Genomic DNA, 20533 nt, shown 5'->3' with positions numbered 1-20533 from the left:
ATACAAACAGGAAAAAAATGTCCAAATGTACAAGTTGCAAAGTCACACAGGGAAGAGATACAAATAGAAAAAATTGCAAATGTACAAGTTGTAAAGTCACTCAAGGAAGAGATACAAATGGATACCCTCTAAGAATCACATAGGAATGGTAGTGAGTACAAAGGTCTACTACATATACTAGTGGTTAGAGTTATCTCTATAAACATATATATACAAATAGTAGATTTTCTCAGGATTCCATTTTACCAGCGTTACCATAGTTAAGTCTCAGTTTACATTGAACAAACATATTTTGCTTTCATTATAATTTTGTCGACATTTGACTAATGTGCATGAAACATTACATCAAATAGTGACTCTTCTAGAATGTTAAGTTGCATGCAGATCCATTTAGGCGGAGGAAGAATAAAAGTAGGGGTAAAGAAAGTGTGTTTTTCATTGTAACTCCCATAGAAAACTTTGTTCTATGCTGCAGCTAAAAGTCCGTTACTAAATTAAGTAAAATGTGTTGCATGGCATGAAACTAAAACTTTATTCAAAGGAATGCCATTGGTTGGTTTGGTTTAAAACTGCGTAGTTATTTTTGAAAACGTTGTGTTATAAAAAGGTGTTGTAGGGCTTCGTAGGGCTACTAAATCAGGGACTTTAGTATCCCTTCTTTGTTAATTTATGGATTATTTGCACAGAATTAGATTGTCACATTCCTTGAGGATAATATATTTGAAAAATAAATACACACCGCGGGAAGATGCAAAAGAAATTACTTTATTTTATTATTTAATGCGATTTTCTATAGCGCGAACATTACCCGAAGGTGTCTGAGCGCTTTACAAAAGAACCAGTAGAGATACATAAGGATTTAGGATTACATGAGTTACATAAAAGATACAAACAGGAAAAAAATGTCCAATTGTACAAGTTGCAAAGTCACACAGGGAAGAGATACAAATAGAAAAAATTGCAAATGTACAAGTTGTAAAGTCACTCAAGGAAGAGATACAAATGGATACCCTCTAAGAATCACATAGGAATGGTAGTGAGTACAAAGGTCTACTACATATACTAGTGGTTAGAGTTATCTCTATAAACATATATATATACAAATAGTAGATTTTCTCAGGATTCCATTTTACCAGCGTTACCATAGTTAAGTCTCAGTTTACATTGAACAAACATATTTTGCTTTCATTATAATTTTGTCGACATTTGACTAATGTGCATGAAACATTACATCAAAAAGTGACTGTTCTAGAATGTAAAGTTGCATGCAGATCCATTTAGGCGGAGGAAGAATAAAAGTAGGGGTAAAGAAAGTGTGTTTTTCATTGTAACTCCCATACAAAACTTTGTTCTATGCTGCAGCTAAAAGTCCGTTACTAAATTAAATAAAATGTGTTGCATGGCATGAAACTAAAACTTTATTCAAAGGAATGCCATTGGTTGGTTTGGTTTAAAACTGCGTAGTTATTTTTGAAAACGTTGTGTTATAAAAAGGTGTTGTAGGGCTTCGTAAGGCTACTAAATCAGGGACTTTAGTATCCCTTCTTTGTTAATTTATGGATTATTTGCACAGAATTAGATTGTCACATTCCTTGAGGATAATATATTTGAAAAATAAATATACACCGCGGGAAGATGCAAAAGAAATTACTTTACCCACATCAGACAGTCTCTCAGCAACTGAAACTTTTTATTGTGGTGGCTATTACAGGATGGCAGGCACTGAAGTTTCTATCTTGACATAGAAGAAAGAAAAAGTGACAATATTTAGCATAGAGGGAGCATCCCTCTGGTCCGAAAAAGGATACGTGTGTGTCTAAGAGGGGCAAATTCTACCCCTAAAAGGTTTATTTGTGTAAAAGGCACTTTTTCTCTTGGGATTCGCAGATCTAAATTAGAGTCCACAGATCTGATAAGTCCTTGTAGAGCTGACAATTTTTTGAAAGATGAATTATCCTTTCTTTTTTATTGCAAAGCTAGAAGAAAGATTTAAAAAAATATTCATGATGCAGCTATACCCCTCATATGCTTGGTGATCACTGTGGAACTGGAGGCCAGCTCGGGTCTTGCTGGTCCACAGTGGAGTGGTGTGGCTCACTGGTTAGAGGCGGCAGGCCCGGAAGCAGAGAACGGCCCGGGACCAGGGTTCAATTCCCGACGCGGCAGGGTCGTGGACCAGGGTCAGCGGACTCGATAATTCTCGCCTCGGTGCCTACTCTAACCAGGGATCACACTCGGCAACTCTGGGCATTAGCTCGTCTCATCTCTACAACGGCCCCCCACATTCGCCGGGGATGCCTGGTTTCACCTTGGAGATACCCAGTAGGGACCATCTCACAGGGATAGCCAGGACGGGTTCCCCAGCGGTCTACAGCGCCAGGACGCCTCAGGGCAGCAGTGCGCTTTACAAGACACATACATTACATTACATCTTTCTGTAGAATCTTCAAAATGGAATACACCTGTGGAAGGGGGTCACTGGATAACACATATGGCCACTTCGGCCGGAGTTGCACTAGTTGCCAGCTAAAGACTGTAGCTGTGCCAGTGAAGGGTACTAACATTTGTGTGGAAGGCACTTTGATGAATGATCTATATTCATCATAAAGTTGATGCGCCACCAAGTACAGAGGACTTTGCCTAATCCCATCAAAGTAAAGGACTCAAGTAAACCCCACTAGAGTTTTTAGTAGTAGCTTTGCTTTATAGTAAATAGTAGCACGTGGAACTTTACTTTTCTACAATGGCAATAGTGAGGGATATCCAGAATCTGCTACTCACCTCAAGTTTTGCCTTAGCTATTCTACTCTCCATCAAAAGGAAACTTCCCACCCCGGTCACTTCTCTAGTACAGCCATTTAGGAGATGGATGCAATTGCATCTCTGGAAATACCTTGTTCAAAGAAGATTCATCACAGTGTTCTTCCTTGACATGTATGTGGGATGACACAGACTAATATGTTTGTGATTTAGCTGCCAGACACCCCTGGTACCATTAAAAGTTGTCTTCAAGTACAGGGTCAGGCTTCTTGGCAGTGGTGTATCCTTTTACTCAAACTCCCTTGTCTTCCCGATGGACTTCTTTAAGCAGGAAATAGCAAATCAAAAGCCCCCACTGTCTCCAGGCACAGTTAAAATTATAAGGAAAATGTAACCATCACCCCTTGCTCTGTGGCTAGAAAGAAACCTAATTAAAAATCTCTGCAAGAGACTAGTTTGGACTCCTGTTTAAGGAAGAGAATGTTTAACAACATTTCTTAAAATTCTTCTTCTGGCAATCCTTTTAAATATTTAAGTTCACTAAAATAATTTGATTTTCCCTAATTAGTCAAATGTTGCAAGTATGTATTTTTAGGGATCTTCTAGCTCGAACTGCACAAGTGGGCTATATAAATACCGGACAGGCTTTTCTAATAGAAAACTTCCCCCGGCCTAGATAGTAACAGAATTATTTAAGTTCATATTAACCTTCATAGCAACTCATGTTTAAATGTGATATTATGTCACTTGTCCTTGCAGCTTTAAGTCACACAGATAACTGATTTAATATGTGACTTAATGGTCTACATGTCAAAATAAGTCAGTTTTGAAGTTGTGAAACAGTGGTGTTATTGAAGTGTGAATTCTTTGCAATGTTGTCAGTACCACATCACATGTCGGTGGCGCAAATAACTTTTCTCCCCACACCTGGTATTTCAATTTTATGCTACAAGTGTAAAAGTAGGATTCCTTACAAACCGGTGGTATCTGAGAGCTGGGCTGTGACAGGGGTGACTAGAGCAGTAAACTGTATAGCAAGAGGTACATTTGAATAGAGTGAACTTTGAGAAGTTTAAGAAGATCTGATTTGAATCATAGATTGGGGCTCAGATCACACATTGTGAAATAGGGTTACATTCAGGAAATCACATGAGTGTTGTGGGAAACGTTAATGGGGTGAATTAGTACTGTGTCCATATGCTAACAACAAAAAAAGGTTCTTCCTATTTCGTGAAGACGGCTGAAGTCATTTGCAACCCCACTGTATTTGTGCTAATATGAATGGATGATTAATTGCATCCTCGACGTATCGCCTGAGGTGTCTAGGCTTGCCCCTACACCACATGGCACAGCATGTATGACGCTGAGTAGATTAATTTGACTTTCAGTAGGGGGAAGTGTGGCATCCTAGATAAGAGGGAGGATGGGGATTTTCATTACATTTTGTTGCAAAATCCTGTTACTTATGTGCAGAACTTCTTAAATCCTGGGTACCTGGACAGGTTGGTCTTAGACCATACGCTGTTGTCGGTAGACATGGCTCTAGTCATCCACCAACATACAATCCTGACATGGGGATTCAGGCTTACTAGGCTGATGGACTCAGCTTTCTGTGCTGCACTTCCGAACTTAACTGAATTCCATAAATCATTAAAAAATAATTTAAAGTAAATGCCTACAATGTCTCGAAGAGGTGTTGACTGGGAAGCGTTCAGAGTGGGAATTGGTTCGAAAGGAGCTAGGAACCCTTTCAAACTAGAGACTGATGCCCTTCAGAGACCGCCTTAAAAACTAAAAAACAATGATGTACTGACACACTCTGAGAGAGTTAACCCGGTGCCCCACTTGTTGCTAGATTGGTAAAGGTGCGCAAATATAATTACAAACTTTACATGACCTACCTCCTTGCCAAAGATGAACACTCGGACAGAATATTCACCTGGGTGGTGAGCAGAGAAAAGAGCCTTGCATGATATGATTGGTTAGTAACAGAATTAGGGCAGGGTTGGACAATTTTGTTACAGGGGCGATATTGCCGACCCGCTGTAACAAAAACGGCCCACAGGGGCCCAAAACCGCCCCCCACCCTAGCGACCCACTGGGGAAATGCTCAGTGCCCGCTATGGCCAGTCCGGCCCTGAACAGAATTGCATATGGTAAATCTTTAGAGATACCTTTTAACATGTCTGACAATATATGACCAAAAATGTGACTTTCTGCAGACCCACGGGCCAGCCAAACCCAAACACAAAAGAGTTAGGATCTTGACTGCTTCAGGCAGAATAGAGAACTCCATTAAGTCAATAGATTGAGGTAAGTGCCCTGGCACTGATGGATTTCTATTGAATTATATGCTGAGAATGTCAAATTGATGGAGAATGTGCTACCGTCTAATATTCGTGAGGGAGTGGTAGTATTGTTTCCTAATCCTTTATAAAACCTTTGAGGGCTTCAGATCATGTACAGCTCTGTCGCTCATTTATGTGGAAGCTATTATCCTGACAAAAAATTTTCACAGCTACATGAGCTCCTGTGTGACTAAACTCACCTAACCTTAAGAATAAGGTGTTATAACCTGTGGGAGTGCATTGGCGACTCCAAGAATGTTGTTTTACTTATTAGCGGCTCTGAGCATGGCTCCCCCACAAGCCTAGATATACAGAAGGTGTTTGGTTAATTTTGCAGGTCTTGACTACTTTTGGGGTCTGTGAGACCAGAGTGTATTTCCAGTTTGGCCTGGATCAAATCTAAATAGATGAGCAACACTCAACCTATATCCCAGGGTGCTCATCAGGACTGCCCTCCTTCTTTTTCGTCCTGTAACACAGGCGGATCTGTGTTGCCTTTCAAAGACTGTGCTTTTATGGAATTGATACCAGCAGAGTCCGATAACTAACATCACAGAATACTAAAGAAGTATTACTTTTTCTGAACATTCCAGCAATACCTGGTTGTCTTCGAATTAGTAGAGTTTAGGATAGTCTAGTTCAGGGGCCACCAAGCTTTTGGTAGTAAGAGCTACCTGTGTTCAATGAAAGTCTGAGCTACTAATATTATTAATGTTATAATGGTGATCACATTAAACACGATTACATTAGTGGGTACCCTGTGCATATTTCGTAGTGTGAATCACGTTAGTGTATCAGGCAGGGTTCTCAGAAGTAATGTGGAGAAGGCATTACCAGTTTGAATGCCTTTATATGGGTAATACATATAAGCCATAGCTACAGCTCGCTAGACCCCAAGATGATAATGTTAGTATTACGTCTACCCAACGCCACTTGATTTATCACTCTGATATGACCTTCAAATATATTTTGAAAATTCAACCATAAGCTTGTGGGTTCTGAAAAAACACACAATTTCGATTCGAATACATGTTTCAATTTTTGTATACCTGCATTAATTTAACTGATCAAAAGCTTCTAATTTATTAGGCTCTACTGCACGCAGGAGTGCTCCTTTCTGGTACCTGAAGAGCTACCTGTAGCTCCCAAGCGAATGTATGATGGAACCACAATGGCATGTACAACGAATTCCTTTACAACAACAGCAGAACAATGACTGACTCTTTACAACAAGTCTTTACAGCAACTTTTTTTTTACCACGAAAATATAAGAATTTTACAGATAAGTATAAACCCTTTTTTTTAATATATATATTCATGTGTATGTGTGTGTGTGTGTGTGTATATATATATTTGTGTAATGAGTTTATACTTACCTATAAAATACTTAAATTTCCATTGTAATACCATGCATGGTATAAGCATATACATGGTACAAAATTAACAGGTAAGTGTAAACCCATTTCTATATTTAGATTAATTCACGTCTAAACCCTAAAAATCCACTTGCCACCCAAAACCCTATACACTTCCTAAACCCTAAAAATTCCCTTGCCACCCAAAAACCCATACCAACCCTAAACCATAAAAATTCCCTTGCTACCCAAAAAACCATACCCATACTAAACCCTAAAATTACCTTTCCACTAAAAAAAACCATACCCACCCTAAATCCTAAAATTTCCCTTGCCACCCAAAAACCCACTTGGTAGTTATATTTAGCAACTAATTTCCATAGGAAGTGCGTTTTTTGATTTGCCAGTAACTATGGCGCCGTTTGACGAATCTTCGCTAAATTTCCAAAACTAATGGGCCACGCACTCCAGCTGCTATGTTGAAAGTTTTGGGGTGATCCATTAAGCGGGGGTCCAGAAAAAAGGAGGGGTCCCAAAACGCTTTTTCTCCATGTTAATTTCCATAGGAAACTTTAGAGACAGCTACCTCCTGATCTTATGAACGGAATTACACCAAATTTGGCAAAAAGGTAGATCTTGGTCCAGAAAGCACTCTTTTTGTTAAATGGTGTAACTCCATTCAGTAGTTTTTAAAAAATGTAAAGATTTCTCAGATAAACAATTGTGGTCGCAGTGGATCCGCGAACCCTCCCGGTCTCGTGCCTGAGATCTGATTGGCTGCCAACACTTCAAACCAGGAAGTGTTGTCAGCCATCGTATGGCTCAATTGAACTGAGTCACAAGCAAAAACATTAAAAGAAAAGGGAGACTGTTAGGAACACACTGACCCTCTAAGCCTGTTCAGGGGGTCCCACAGGGGTCCCCAAGGTCAAAAGAAAGCATATATATATGTTTTTCCGGCTGGATTCGCAGATTAAAAAAGCACGGCTCCAGCGCTTCGTTTACTTTAGGCCCCCGCATTTGCCAGGTCCGGGGGGGGGACAATTAAAAATAAAGATGCAGGGGCCCTGGCCAGTGTGGGCCCCGCTGCCCTGGGGACCACCACCTCGCTGGGTTAATTATTTAAAGTATGGGGGGCCACGAGGCCCCCTGCAGCCCCAGGGACCACCACCTGCCTGGGGCTATATTTTATAATGCGTGGTGGGGCTCATCTAAAATGCAGGGGGGCCACATTCCCCCCAGCCGTCCCGGGCACCACCACCTCCCCATGGCTATTTTCAAATTGGGAGGGGGGCGTGCCCCCCTCCTGGAGCCGTAAATGACCTTGGAACCGCTCGCTTCCCCCCAGGTCTGGCTCCAGCAATGTCCCAGGGTGCCTACCCCCGGGACATTGCAGTTTGCTATAGGATGGCGGGAGCACTGTACCTGCCATCCCATAGCAAACAGTATGCTCTGAACAAGCGAGAGCATAATGCTCTCGCTTGTTCAAACAGAGCACACTTTGCTTTTTATCGCAGCTCCCTGGGTGTAAAAAGCAATGCTGTTATAGCTAGGCTCAGATTTCACTCGTACAAAACCAGAGAAATTCAACAGTTATCTAGTTATCAGTTATCTTGATACCCAAGGTATATAACTTGTGCCCCCGCAATGCACTGCTTATGCCCTCACATATTACATCACTCATGACATGGTCAGTGACATCACTGATGTTATCTCAAATTACATCATCCAGTGATTGTGAGTGTTTTCTAAAGGTTTTTTGTGTTAAACGTATATACTAATGTACCACAAAAGTAAAATTTGTGTATTTTGTGTCATACTAATGAGTGATCCCTTTTCTTAACATAGTTTATGAATCAATGTGTGCCTCTGTGTTTGTGAGTGGGTGTCCAATTGGCTGTATGGATGTATAAGTGGGTGTGTGAGTAGCTGTGTGGGTGACTTAGTGTTGTTGTGAGTGGATGTATTGGTGAGTGAGTAGGTGTGGGGCTGTATGGGTGGGTGTGTGAGTGGCTGTATGGGTGGGTGTGTCAGTGATTGTATGGGTGAGTGAGTGGGTGACTGAATGGCTGTATGAGTTAGGGACTGGGTGTGTAAGTGGCTTTTTTAGTGAGTGCTTGGTTAAGTGAGTTGATGTGTGAGTGGGTGTATGAAGAGTGAGTGTATGTGGGAATGGCTGTATGAGTGAGTGTGAGTGGTTGTACGGATGTGTGAATGGGTATGTAAGTGGTTGTGTGGGTTTGTGAGTGGTAATATGGGTGAGTGAGTGGCTGCCTGGGTGAATCACTGGGTGTATCAGTAGCTGTATGGGTGAGTGTGTGGCTGTGTGAGTAGCTGCATGGGCGAGTGACTGGTTGTACGATCAGGCTCTATGAGTGAGTGGGTGTGTGAGTGGCTCTATGGATAAGTGAGTAGTTGTATGTTTCTGTAAATTGGTATGTGAGTGGTTGTGTGGGTGTATAAGAGGTTGTATGGGGGTCTGAGTGGGTGAGTGTTTCTGTGGATGATGTCATCAGTGGTGTTATTTGAGATGGCATCAGTGATGTCACTGACTGATGAGTAATGTATTATGTGAGGTCCTGTGCAGTGTATTGCAGGGGCTTACGTTATAGTTAGCTCGGGTAACTAGAACCGCTGAATTACACTGGTTTTGTTCACGTGAAATCTGAGCCTAACTCTAACGTCCCTTTGTTTTTTTAAGTGAATTGTGAAAGGTTTTAAAAAAAAAATTGTTATCTAACTGTAAACACTAACCTTTGACAATTGAGTGTGTGAGTGAGTGCATGAGTGTCTCAGTGGGTGTACAAGCGTGTGAGTAGGTTTGTAAGTGGGCGTGAGAGAGTAGGAGTGGGCTGTAAGTTTGTATATGAGTGTCTCAGTGGGTCTGTGGGTCAGTGCGTGAGTCTCTGAGTTAATCTGTGACTGGGTGAGAGAGTATGAGTGATTTTGTAAGTGGGTGCGTAAGTGTATGACTGTTGGCCTGGGCGGTAAATTCTGTTCTGCTCTCGGAATTTGCAGAATTTGGGTAATTTTGCGTTTAGCGGTGGACACGGAATTGCCAAAAATCCAGCAGCTTCACCGAATTTTTTGCTTTTTCGCGCTTTCAAAATGCGTGTTCGTGAAATATTTCTCCCCGAGCACGCAAACAGCATTCGCGAACAGGAAAAAAGCATTGCGAACAGGCGAAACAAGCAATTCCCTGTGTTCACGGAACTTTTCCATGCTCGCGGAGATTTTGTACCGTTTCGCAGAGCTTTGCGTAGCGCGAATACGCAAATTCCGCCCACCCCTAATGACTGTCTCTGTGAGTGGGTGTACATGTCTGATTTTGTCTGCGAATAGGTGCATGAGAGAATGGGTCTCAGTGGCTGTAAGAGTGTCTGAGTTGCTCTGTGAGTGGGAGTTTATGAGTGCCTGAGTGGGTTCTGCTCATTTTCTGCCTTTTTTCTGCTCACTTCTGGCCTTTATTTTTCCTCTTTCTGCTTGTTTCTGAGCTTTATTTTTTCTCTTTCTGACCTGTATTTTGCCTCTTTCTGCTAGTTTCTGACATTTATTTTGCCTCTTTCTGCTAGTTTCTGACCTCTATTTGACCTCTTTCTTCTTGTTTCTCATCACTATTTGGCCTCTTTCTGCTTGTTTCTGGCCTTTATTCTGGAACACCCTGCCAATTGTCCTTAGAACAGAGCCATGCGAAAGTAGATTTCGTAGACAGCTAAAGACCTGGCTGTTCACCAAAACTAAATAAGTGCAATTCGATTGGTCATGCAGATTGCAGTTGCATCTTTCAGAGCCTATGTCTTAGCCTGGGGACACACCGGTGGTCTACAAATGAATAAATAAATGTATTAAGCCTCTTTATGCTTGTTTGTGACCTTTATTGTGGCTCTTTCTGCATGTTTCTGATTTCTATTTTGCCTCTTGCTGCTCGATTCTTGCCTTTTTGTCTCTTGATGCTTGTTTCTGACCTTTATTTTTCCTCTTTCTACTAATTTCTGTCTGTTTACTTTTCCTCTTTATGCTTGTTTCGAACCTTTATTTTCTTTACCTCATTCCACTTCACTGGGGGCCCCGGAACACATCCAGGGCTCCCAGTGAGCAGGACTAGGTACCTCAGTGGCCCTGCGGTCTCTGGCATTGCTCCTGCATGCAGGGAGCTGCTAAACATGAAGCTCCCTGTGTGTGGTAGCAATGCTTTCGTCTGTTTCCCTGCATGCATGACAGCATTTAGGGAAACAGATGAAAACACTGCTCCCAGCAAGCGGGAATGGATTCACAGCTCCCGCTTCCTGGGAGCGGAGAGTTTGCTTTTACTTGGCAGGAGCTGTCACAGCTCCGCCAAGCAAAAGCAAAGAGCTATGTCCCTGGGGTGGGCACCTTGGGACATGGCAGGAGCCGGTCCTGGGAGTGGAGGTCCTCAGGACCATACATGGCTCCAGGAGGGGGGGGGGGCATGTTCCCCTCCTTCTCTTTGCACGGGCTGGCCCCGGAAAGGTGGTCGTCCCTGGGGCGTATATGGCCCAGAAGGGGGTCCACTCCACCCTCCATTCCTTTTATATTTAGCCTCAGGGAGGTGGTGGTGCTCGGAGCTTGTAATAAGCTCAGGAGGGGGGTCCACGCGGCCCCCCTCCATAATTAAAATGAAATCCCCGGGGAAGTGGTGGTCCCTGGGGCAAAGAGTAAGCCCAGGAGAGAGGTTCCACGGGCCCCCCTCCATTATGGAAATAAAGCCCCCACCCCGGTGAGGTGGTGGTCCTCGGGGCTCAGAGTAAGTCCAGCAGGGAGGTCCGCAAGCCCCCCCTCCATTATGGAAATAAAGCCCAGGGGAGGTGGTGGTCCCAGGGGCTCTAAGAGCCTTAGTAGTGGTCCCCGTGCGTCCCCCTCCTTATTTTAATAAAATGCCCTCCCAGGAGCTCATTTCAAAACAAGCACGAAAGACTGTGCTTGTTTTTTCTTCTTCAATTGTGCTGCAAACTTGCAGATCCACCCACAATTTTGCAACAAGTTAAAAAATAAAAAATGTTTTTAAACCTTAAACCCCGGCCCTCTAGAACCCCACCACCACTTCTAGGGGGTCAAGGTATTCCTATCCTGCCCCCTTTATTATATTTTTTTGTGGGACTCAGCGCACCTGTTGAAATAAACATATGGCTTGAATCAGTGTTTCTTGAAACGAAACATTCCTGCAGATCTCTGTCTTCGCTCTCAATAGGACCCCGCAATTATGCAGAGCTTCTGTCTTGACCTCTGTATCACTAGATGTGGATTGAGGGTTCCGCGGTCTCTACCAAAAATTCCATGAGGTATGTTAATAATAATTGTGTGCACTCTCTCACTCACTTTCGTCCATCACACTCCCTAGTGCGACCACCCAAGGGAGAATAGGAGCCCCCTCTAACTACTCACTCATGACTATAAGATACTTCCCACACTATAGCTTGCTACCTGTCTGATAATGCGCTTTGGTGCCTTGGAAGCTCCATACAAATACACTTATTTCTTAACATGACCCTGCATCTTTGATGCAAAAAGCAAGATGTGTGACCGGTAGGGAAATAAATTTGGGAATACAGCTGGCTGTTGCAGAGCAATGCATATTAACATACCAAGCATGTTTCCTGGATCAGCAGGTGTAAGGATATTCAGTACAAATACCTATGGAAGCTTACGTAACTCTTCACAGGAGCTGTGGAATGAACACTAGATATACCTTTGAATGTTGCTCATGTTTAGAGGAAGGGGCGGACTTATTGCATGTGTAGTAGGAATGTGAATTTGGGATCTAGTGATGATTAGGGGTGGCCGGAACTTGCGGGATTTCAATCCGCGGAATAACATGAAAACTCTGTGAAATAACAAGGAGCAGAATAAGGCACGTTTAGCTACTCGCGCTGATTTTTAGCACCAGGAGCTCGTTCCGCACTGAAAAATCAGCACAAACAGCAGCGCCAGAGGGCGCTGTTTCTCGAGTCGATTTTGCTGCACCTCAAGTAGATCTCTACTCAAGCCGCAGCTTTCTGACTGAATGGTCGTGCCTGCCCGTGTTGGGGAAATCTCACTGAGTGCCCTCCTAGCGTGCTAGAGTATGCCAAATCTCGCTCGCACTCACCAACATAGCCTTGATGAGCCCCATGCGAGAAGTTATCGTAACTTGGCCAGAACTCTAGCAACTCAGCCAGCGGAGCATAATTTATCTTCCACCCCTAGAATCGATGCACATATTTCAGTTCTTGAAATTGAAACTAATTAAATAACAGACTCCGTCTGCGTGGGCTCCTACCGGCTAAAAGAATATGCACTCTCAGCTTGGGTCCTGGCTTTGGGATTGGTTTAGCTAAACTCCACATTGTCCAAGACCTGGAGGGGCAGTGTCACCCCATTGTGGAGCTTCTTCCTTATAAGAAAAATGGGTGAATATGAGAATGATGGCTATTAAGAATGAAGCAGTGACAAACCATGTGTAAACCAGCACTGTGTGATTACATGACAGTTGTGAGCGATAAGTCAGATCACGGCTTCTATAGGGAGGTGAGACCAGATAAGTGTGAGAAACCTATATGTTCTGTCTGAAACTTCTTCGCCCATGCTGTGAACTTCTTGTCCAATCCAATGGTGATATTTCACTGTGGCATTTATTATCATGATTGTGCTACATGAAGATGCTCCTGTAGAGGGGCTTGGGCATGACCTGCAATAAGCCGAGGGCTGGTTGGCTGACCTCCTGATCTGAAGCTTCAGGGACATAACAGGTTTCCAACCCTTTCACCTGGTCTCTGCCATTTGTGAGTCTACCCTTTCACGTGGTGGTGCCCCAGTTCTGGACCATTTGAAGTGGGCCTAAGGTGCTTGACAGTGGAACATACGTATCTTCTCTACTGAGTGACATGTCCCCAAGTGGAACTGACTCATCTCCTCGGCTGAAACGTGCTTCCTCGAGCGGAACGGATGCATCGGCGCTACTGAGTGAATTAGATCCATTTCAAAAGACTTGCATCGCTGCAGCCACCCGCATCTCGGAACCGATGCATCGCCTCCAGGCCCGCCGCTGCCTGGTGCTTGTCTGGGGCAAGCTCCTTGCATCCCTCGTTGACAGCAGCCTCGACAACTAAGCCAAAATTCTGCATTGCAGCTTCACTGCTTACCGGAGCCGATGCATCGCCTCGGCTGTACCGTGCATCCTCGACACAGGACTTCATTTTGTAAGCCCCATCGACAAGATCCTCTACACCAACACATCAGGATCTCGCCGCATCTCGAGACAGATGCCTCGCCAGCGCAACACATCTTTGATGCAGATCCACAAAATGCTCCGCAACCAGGATTTAAGGTACTTTGTTCAGCGGGCCTAACTGGGTTTCTGCAGCCAGCCTGGCCTCCATCACGGTCGGTCTGAACTTGTGACACTGTCCCGGTGCTATTTTTCACTATAAATATTAAAAAATAAACATCTCTGTTTCTACTGATTGGATTTTTGTCATTTTGGTCCGGTTTTATTTATTAAAGTTTTTTCTATTTTTCTAACTTATTGTTGGATGTTTTGTGTGGTGTTCTCTCTATTTTACTGTATGAAGCGTTGCACAAATACTTTACACATTCCCTCTACGTTAATCCTGACTGCTCTGTGCCAGACTACCGGAGGATGAGCACAGGTTAATTTAGAGTTTGCCTGCCTCTTACTCTGACTAGGATTGTGGTTGCTATTTGACCAGGGCTCATACCTCTGTCATTCAACAACATGAAAAGGGGCATCCCCAGAAGATAAAAAACACACATGCCAAATATCAAGTCAACCAAAGACACCCACAGAACAGCTATTTTACTTTTCAAAATTCATTTTTATATAAACATTTTTAGTAGAGTTCTCATGATAATAGACACAGAAAAATTCATTTGGATCAGCTTCTTATACATAAAATTTCATTGTGTTTAAAGGGTTATACAGCAAGAGAAGAACATCCGCCCAGGAACTTATAGGACAATAAAAACATGACGCACAATTCAGTCATTCTATCAATCAACCACAAGCTCACTATCACACAATACATACACTCATACTCAAACAGAGCATCATTTCATCATACAGTTAAGGAAAAGCGCCGACACGCGTTTCGGAATAAGAAAAAGAAGTTATTTGGAGAATTCCTTCATCAGGGCGCATATCATCAATCCATAAGTCTGCATGGTCTTTTTAGATCCAATTTATAATATAAGGTCAGTTTGTCAAACGATTCATAGTCTCAGTTGGGGCTGACGAAGCATATCTGTGGGTGACAAGGAAAAATACAAAGAATAAAACTATCAACTATGGACAAAAGTTCCAGGTCACAATCATGGGCAAGGCAGTGTTCAATCATGTATACCAAAACACATCAACTCACATCATTCATAATAGAACCAGGAGATGTCTCTATAGGCACCTTATAGCCCTAAATGATTAAATCAAAACGTTATGAAAGGAGCCATCACCTGAAAGGAAAGAAAGGGGAAAGTTGATAGGGGGGGAAAAAAAGAAAGAAGAAAGCCGGATCTCTATCCATACACACCTCGAAGCACGGCGTTATTTGAAATTCCTCGAGGGTATAAGAGGGATATGTATCTCAAAGACGTTCAAAAAGACGCGGTTGATGCGGAAGTGAGATTAGCAGACCAAGATACTCTGCATTTCTGTTCATAAAAGAAAGCACAAGGGAGGGTTCCTTTAGCAAAACTTGCATGGATGTTAAATATGTCTACAGTAGGTTCACGAGGGTACGTGGAGGGATAGGGGATCCCAGGAATTTCCTATAGCTATCCATAATAAAAAGTCTAAGAAGCACAAATGTACTGCACTACTCCAATATGGCGACACACTGCTTACCTGTCATTCGTGTCACACAAAGCTGTAAGGAACAATCTCAATCGGGTACACAGCGCTGTCCGAGTATTCTCTTAGTAAAAAAGTTCATACGGCAGTCGAAGTCCAGGTGCTTCCTCCTTAAGTAAAAAGAGCACAGCATTATAAAAATATCCCCATGCTCGTGCCGGTAATTGAATGTGACCATGAGGGAAACACGGGACCGTTAAAACGAGTTGGATAGGCACACAGATGTAGACACAGTCTCCATATGTGTAACATGCATCGCTTAAAGTCGGGAAAGTTGGCCCGACCCTATATTGAAACAGACCAGGTATGCCCCAGATGGCTGGCAAAGCTAGGGGTAAGGTAAAGGGTCCACAGATGTCCCGGTACCATGAAACAATTAAACTGAACAAGAGATTTAAAAAGATTTCCGTGGTACCTGGTAACGTCGGGAAAGACACATGTAGTTCTGTTTAAAATAGTCGATCCAAGCCGGGAAATCACTGCTCCCTGTGGTGTGAAGTCCTACAAAATGGAAAATATGGCTAAGGGTTGAGACACGAGCGTACCGAATGAAAGAGAATCAAAGGGGAGCATAGGGTGGAAGTTAGCGCAGCCAGTTACCTGTTCGGCATATCAACAGGTGTATTTGATCTATTGTGTGGCGAGCACCCTCCGCATGGGTCCGGAAGCAGAAATACAACTGAGACCGGAAAAACTGCTCTCCCATAAATACTATTCGATAAGAGCCTAATGTAGGGCACCTGAAGTCGGGGATGTATCGGATGACTAGAACGCTAACGGCAGACATGCGGAACAGGAAAAATGGCGGTCATACAAAAAGATCGTCGCTGCTCAGGTAAAAACAAGAGAAGAAAAGTGTCCCAAAGATAAAGGCCAGTCCTCAAGATAAAAGGGAAAGAGGGAGCCGGAATATCTAATCTGCAGATGTGGAGCAAAAATTCAATACCAATGACTAGGTAACAAGGTACCATGGAAATAGATGACAGACTAGCTTGAAAGAATGGCAGTAAGAGAAACATCTGGGATGCTTAAATGATCGCATTTTCCCACTGTAAATTTTCATTCAAGGCTGTAACAGCCGTGTTGAGGGTAAAAATCCAGAACACTTCCCTTTTGCCTCTTAGAGCATCTACATTGCCATGAAGGGGGCAATGTATATGTTCCAAGATGAGCCATTTGAGATCCTCCACAGAGTGTTTCATGTCTTTCCAGTGGGCCACCAATGGCGCCCCTGTCCGTGATTTCCTAATGGATGATTTGTGTTCAGAGAAACGTGTCCTGAACTCTCTCCCAGTCTCGCCAACATATCCTTTGGGGCAAGGGCAAAGGAGGAGGTAAATAACATTGCTTGTTCGGCAGTTTGTCATTCCTTTGAGTTGGATTTTTCTTTTTCCCCTACAGCAGTTCGGGGGTGGTCATTACATGGTCACACGCGTGGCAGCCACCACACCTATGGCTTCCAGTAATCGGGTTAGTGCCAGTGATACTTCTCTGGCTCAGACCTGGTGTCTCGGGGAGGGTCGCCCTGACCAGGGCATTCCTCAGATTTCTATTCCGTCTCAAAGCGAAAATAGGTTTGTTCAATTGTTCAGCTGTCTTATCTGTATTCAGAATGTTCCATTGGGAGTTAATGATGGATCTGAGTTTGTCATTAAAATTCGAATGTGTGGTAACAACTACTAGTTTGTGTTCCTCATTCTTTTCTTTGGGGCTCAGGAGGGCTTCACGATTGAAATATTTAGCCCTCTTGTAGGAATCCCTTATCAATCTATGAGGGTAACCCCTCTCAAGGAGCTTATTTTTAAGTTGAGAGGCATGAAATTCAAAATTGCTGATGTCCGTGCAATTACGGCGAAGCCTTAAAAACTGACCGAATGGTATACTATTCCTCTGACTCCGCGGATGAAAACTGTCGTAGAGGAGGAGAATATTGCGGGCAGACGGTTTATTTTAAAGGGAGACTTCAATCTGCTGGTTGTTAGTTTGAATCCATACATCAAGAAATTAAATTCTGGTGGAGCCGGTGTTGGCACTGAATTTCAAGTGTGGGTCACAAAGGTTGATCCACATGATAAATTCATTAAGCTGTTCCTGTGGGCCCTTCCAAATAAAGAAGATGTCACAGATGAAACGATTGTAGTCGAAACGATTGTAGTTGGTAACATTTTCGAAGAAAGGAGCAATCTCGTTATAGATAAATCTTTCTTCAAAAGCTCCCATGTATGCATTTGCCACATTTGGGGCACAAGTTGCACCCATACTAATGCCGAGCACTTGTTGGTAGATCACTTTGTCAAACTCAAAGTAATTTTCTTTGAGAACAGTGGCCAAACATTACATACCTCTGTCGACCAGAAACCAATTTCTAACATTTCTTTTCAAGCATATACCTGCATGCATCTTTCTTTTTCATGTGGGTACATTCCTACTGTAGACTTTAATGGGACTTTTGTTGTTAAATATTACAATATTTTAATCAGAGTTACAAAAAACACTGGTTCGTAGGACATTATACACGTGTGCCTAAAGTTAATTACACTTTAATTACAAGTGTCAGAACAGATACATTTGAGTTTGGTAAATACACAAGTTATTTCAAGGAGACCTGCACTACCATTATTCATATGAGAGTCACATTTTTCTACAGTTAAGTAGCAACATCGAAGTGGCAGGGGATGACTATTTGGCCCGCTGCTGTACAGATCCCTTGAAAAATGCTGACACTATTACGTAGCTCACTTTTATATATCTGCTGTGTCTGGCTGGGATTTCTGCTCTTGCAGGTCTGTTTTTATTTTGCCTCTATTTGGTGCTTGTGCCACTGTTGCATAAGGAGGGTCACTGGGTCGCACATCTTGACTATAATCTCACATTTGGTTTCAGTTATAATGACCAATTTTAAAGTGCTCGGCCTAAGAGCCACATGCCACAATTTACAATCACTCTCGTTGATCAAGCAGATTGAATGTAACACTGTAAAGCATGTTGGATCCCATCAAATGATGGCGTCTATCGTTTTCTCATAACAACCAATTAGTATATCAACGTCTCTGGATCAGGCATATTTAGATTTTTCGTTTCATTGTTGAGCGGTTTATACATGTTTCTATATCGCAGTACCTTATAATCCATTTTCTCCAGTCTTATTTTTGTCTACTTGCCATTGCCAGACATGCTTTTAAGCAACACATGAGAAAGTCATAACTCGAAATATTTGTTAAGAGTCTAAAAGGCAGAAAATATTTAATATGATTTGACATTTAAAATGAGTGCGTTGTAAATAGGTTTTTGCCAAACGCTTCTTTGCTTTCGAATAAAACGTATTCTTAATACCAAAAAAATATGCAGAGGGATGAAGTAAAACAGATTCACTACATAACTCCCAAATAATTAAACATATGTCGAAGAGGAGAACATTAAAGAAATTTCCAAACCACAAAAGAATGGTTGTGTAACTGTGGGGTTTATTTAAAGATATTGACCTCGTAGATATTATGACAGGTTGCCTAATAACTACTTGTAAAGCCAAGAAAAACTGCATGTTGGAGGACAGCACTCAATATTATCTGACAGTAGTTCCCAGTCCCTTTGAAGAGCCCGAGGAAGACCACACATCTTTCCTCACCAGCAGATAAATGAGAATTTCATAAAAGGCTTTTTTTCTCAGAACAGTTCAGAAAAGTAAAGAGTTCTGTTTGGACAACATTTTATCGCGTCGGAACATTTTTTAATAGCTCGCACATGGGTCGTTTTCGTTGATTTAGGAAAGCATGCCGTTTGTCTCATCAGATTACAAACCCTACCCCTTATTGGGATTGGAAATTGGGAACTGTGAGGTGATCAAAAGCAAAGCGCAGCGCGTGGTGGATGCTGAAAAGAATATTGCTGTAGTGATGCGGACTTCAAATATTTTCTGTTAATGAGGGAGAAACTGTAAAAGTAACTTGGCTCCTTTTTATTTTTATTTATTATAAAAAAAAAAAATCCGATCTCAATCAACTACGCAAACCTTTCCAGTACAATTTTAATAAGCCTGGGCTTGATTTATAAAAATATTTTTTTTTAAACGATACAAATTTATATGTGACTAAATATGTAATTATATATATTTTTCTGTTGCACTGGTTGGCTTGACCAGCAGGCTCATTGATAATTTGCAATTTTAAAAATACAGGTCATTGTTAAAAATATGGGCCTGTTTTCCATCGTCTAGCTGTAAAAAGGTCCAAGCTCAGAATTGGTGAATGAGAAAATACTATACAGTTGTCACATATAAATCATTTTTTTCCGAATGACTGAGTCCTCCTATTCTTATAGATCCTTTGGCTACTTGATTAATCCGTAGCCCGTTAACATTAATGCTTGTACAATGATAATGGATGCTCAGTCCGCCAGGTGTGGCATGCAGATATTTTAATGTCCTGATTTTTATTTTGCTGTGGTTTCAGATGGGCATTACCCTGAGGTGAGGGTATTAGCTTCTGCTGCTGCTGCTGATGCATAAGAGGAGAGCAGTGTCATTCTGCCGGTTATTCTTCTATGTATTCTTTCATTTAGGGTTCAGCTGCACAGTCCATTTAGACTACTGAGTGTAACCATGTGGCCATCAAGTCTATCGCTGACGCCAGCAGTGAGCAACCACCTCCCGCAGCATAGCAATGAAGGCTGACACTCTTCTTGTACCGTGCCCCTTAAGGTCTATGCACGCAGTAACATTCAGAAACCAGCAGTGGACCGCCACAACCGGCTATGCAGTTTGCTATCAGATTCGCTGAAACACTTGACTACAACAACAATCTGTGTTTGAAATTTGAACACTCCAACCACAATACTATGTATGGTGGTATGTGTAGATACGGTTTAATAGACTGTAGACATACAAAGAAATGCTGTACAATAGGCTGAAAATAGGGAATGATTTCGAATCAAGAATTGCAGCGTAGGAATTGGCTCCACTTGGGCCTATTGATCCTGAGAGGATGAAGGATCTTTACCAGTTTTTGGTGAGGTCCTTCTTGAAGAGTTTGGGTTCCCCATACGTTAGGATCTGTACGTAGGAGCTGGGCCATGTCTGCCAATGGGTGGGATGCTATTTCCCATTTTGGGGTCACGATCAAGCATTCGTCCCATCCATTTTTTTGCTTTCTGTAATTGAGTCTATACACTTCTCTTTAATCTAAAATGTAAGTGTATAAACTGCTAAAATGCTG

The 20533-nt window shown here is 42.4% G+C and overlaps 1 protein-coding gene across 7 annotated transcripts in view; it reads left to right on the top strand.

The window, feature by feature from the left end:
• SUPT3H (SPT3 homolog, SAGA and STAGA complex component) overlaps positions 1-20533 on the top strand; it is a 2933604-nt gene that overhangs the window by 1215453 nt on the left and 1697618 nt on the right. The gene's annotated exons all lie outside the window — the stretch shown is intronic.

Source organism: Lissotriton helveticus, chromosome 6 (genome assembly GCF_964261635.1).
Source record: "Lissotriton helveticus chromosome 6, aLisHel1.1, whole genome shotgun sequence".
NCBI classification, from domain to species: Eukaryota; Metazoa; Chordata; class Amphibia; order Caudata; family Salamandridae; genus Lissotriton; species Lissotriton helveticus.
The sequence above is the reverse complement of the archived record's forward strand: the minus strand, read 5'-3'. Positions and strand labels throughout refer to the sequence as shown.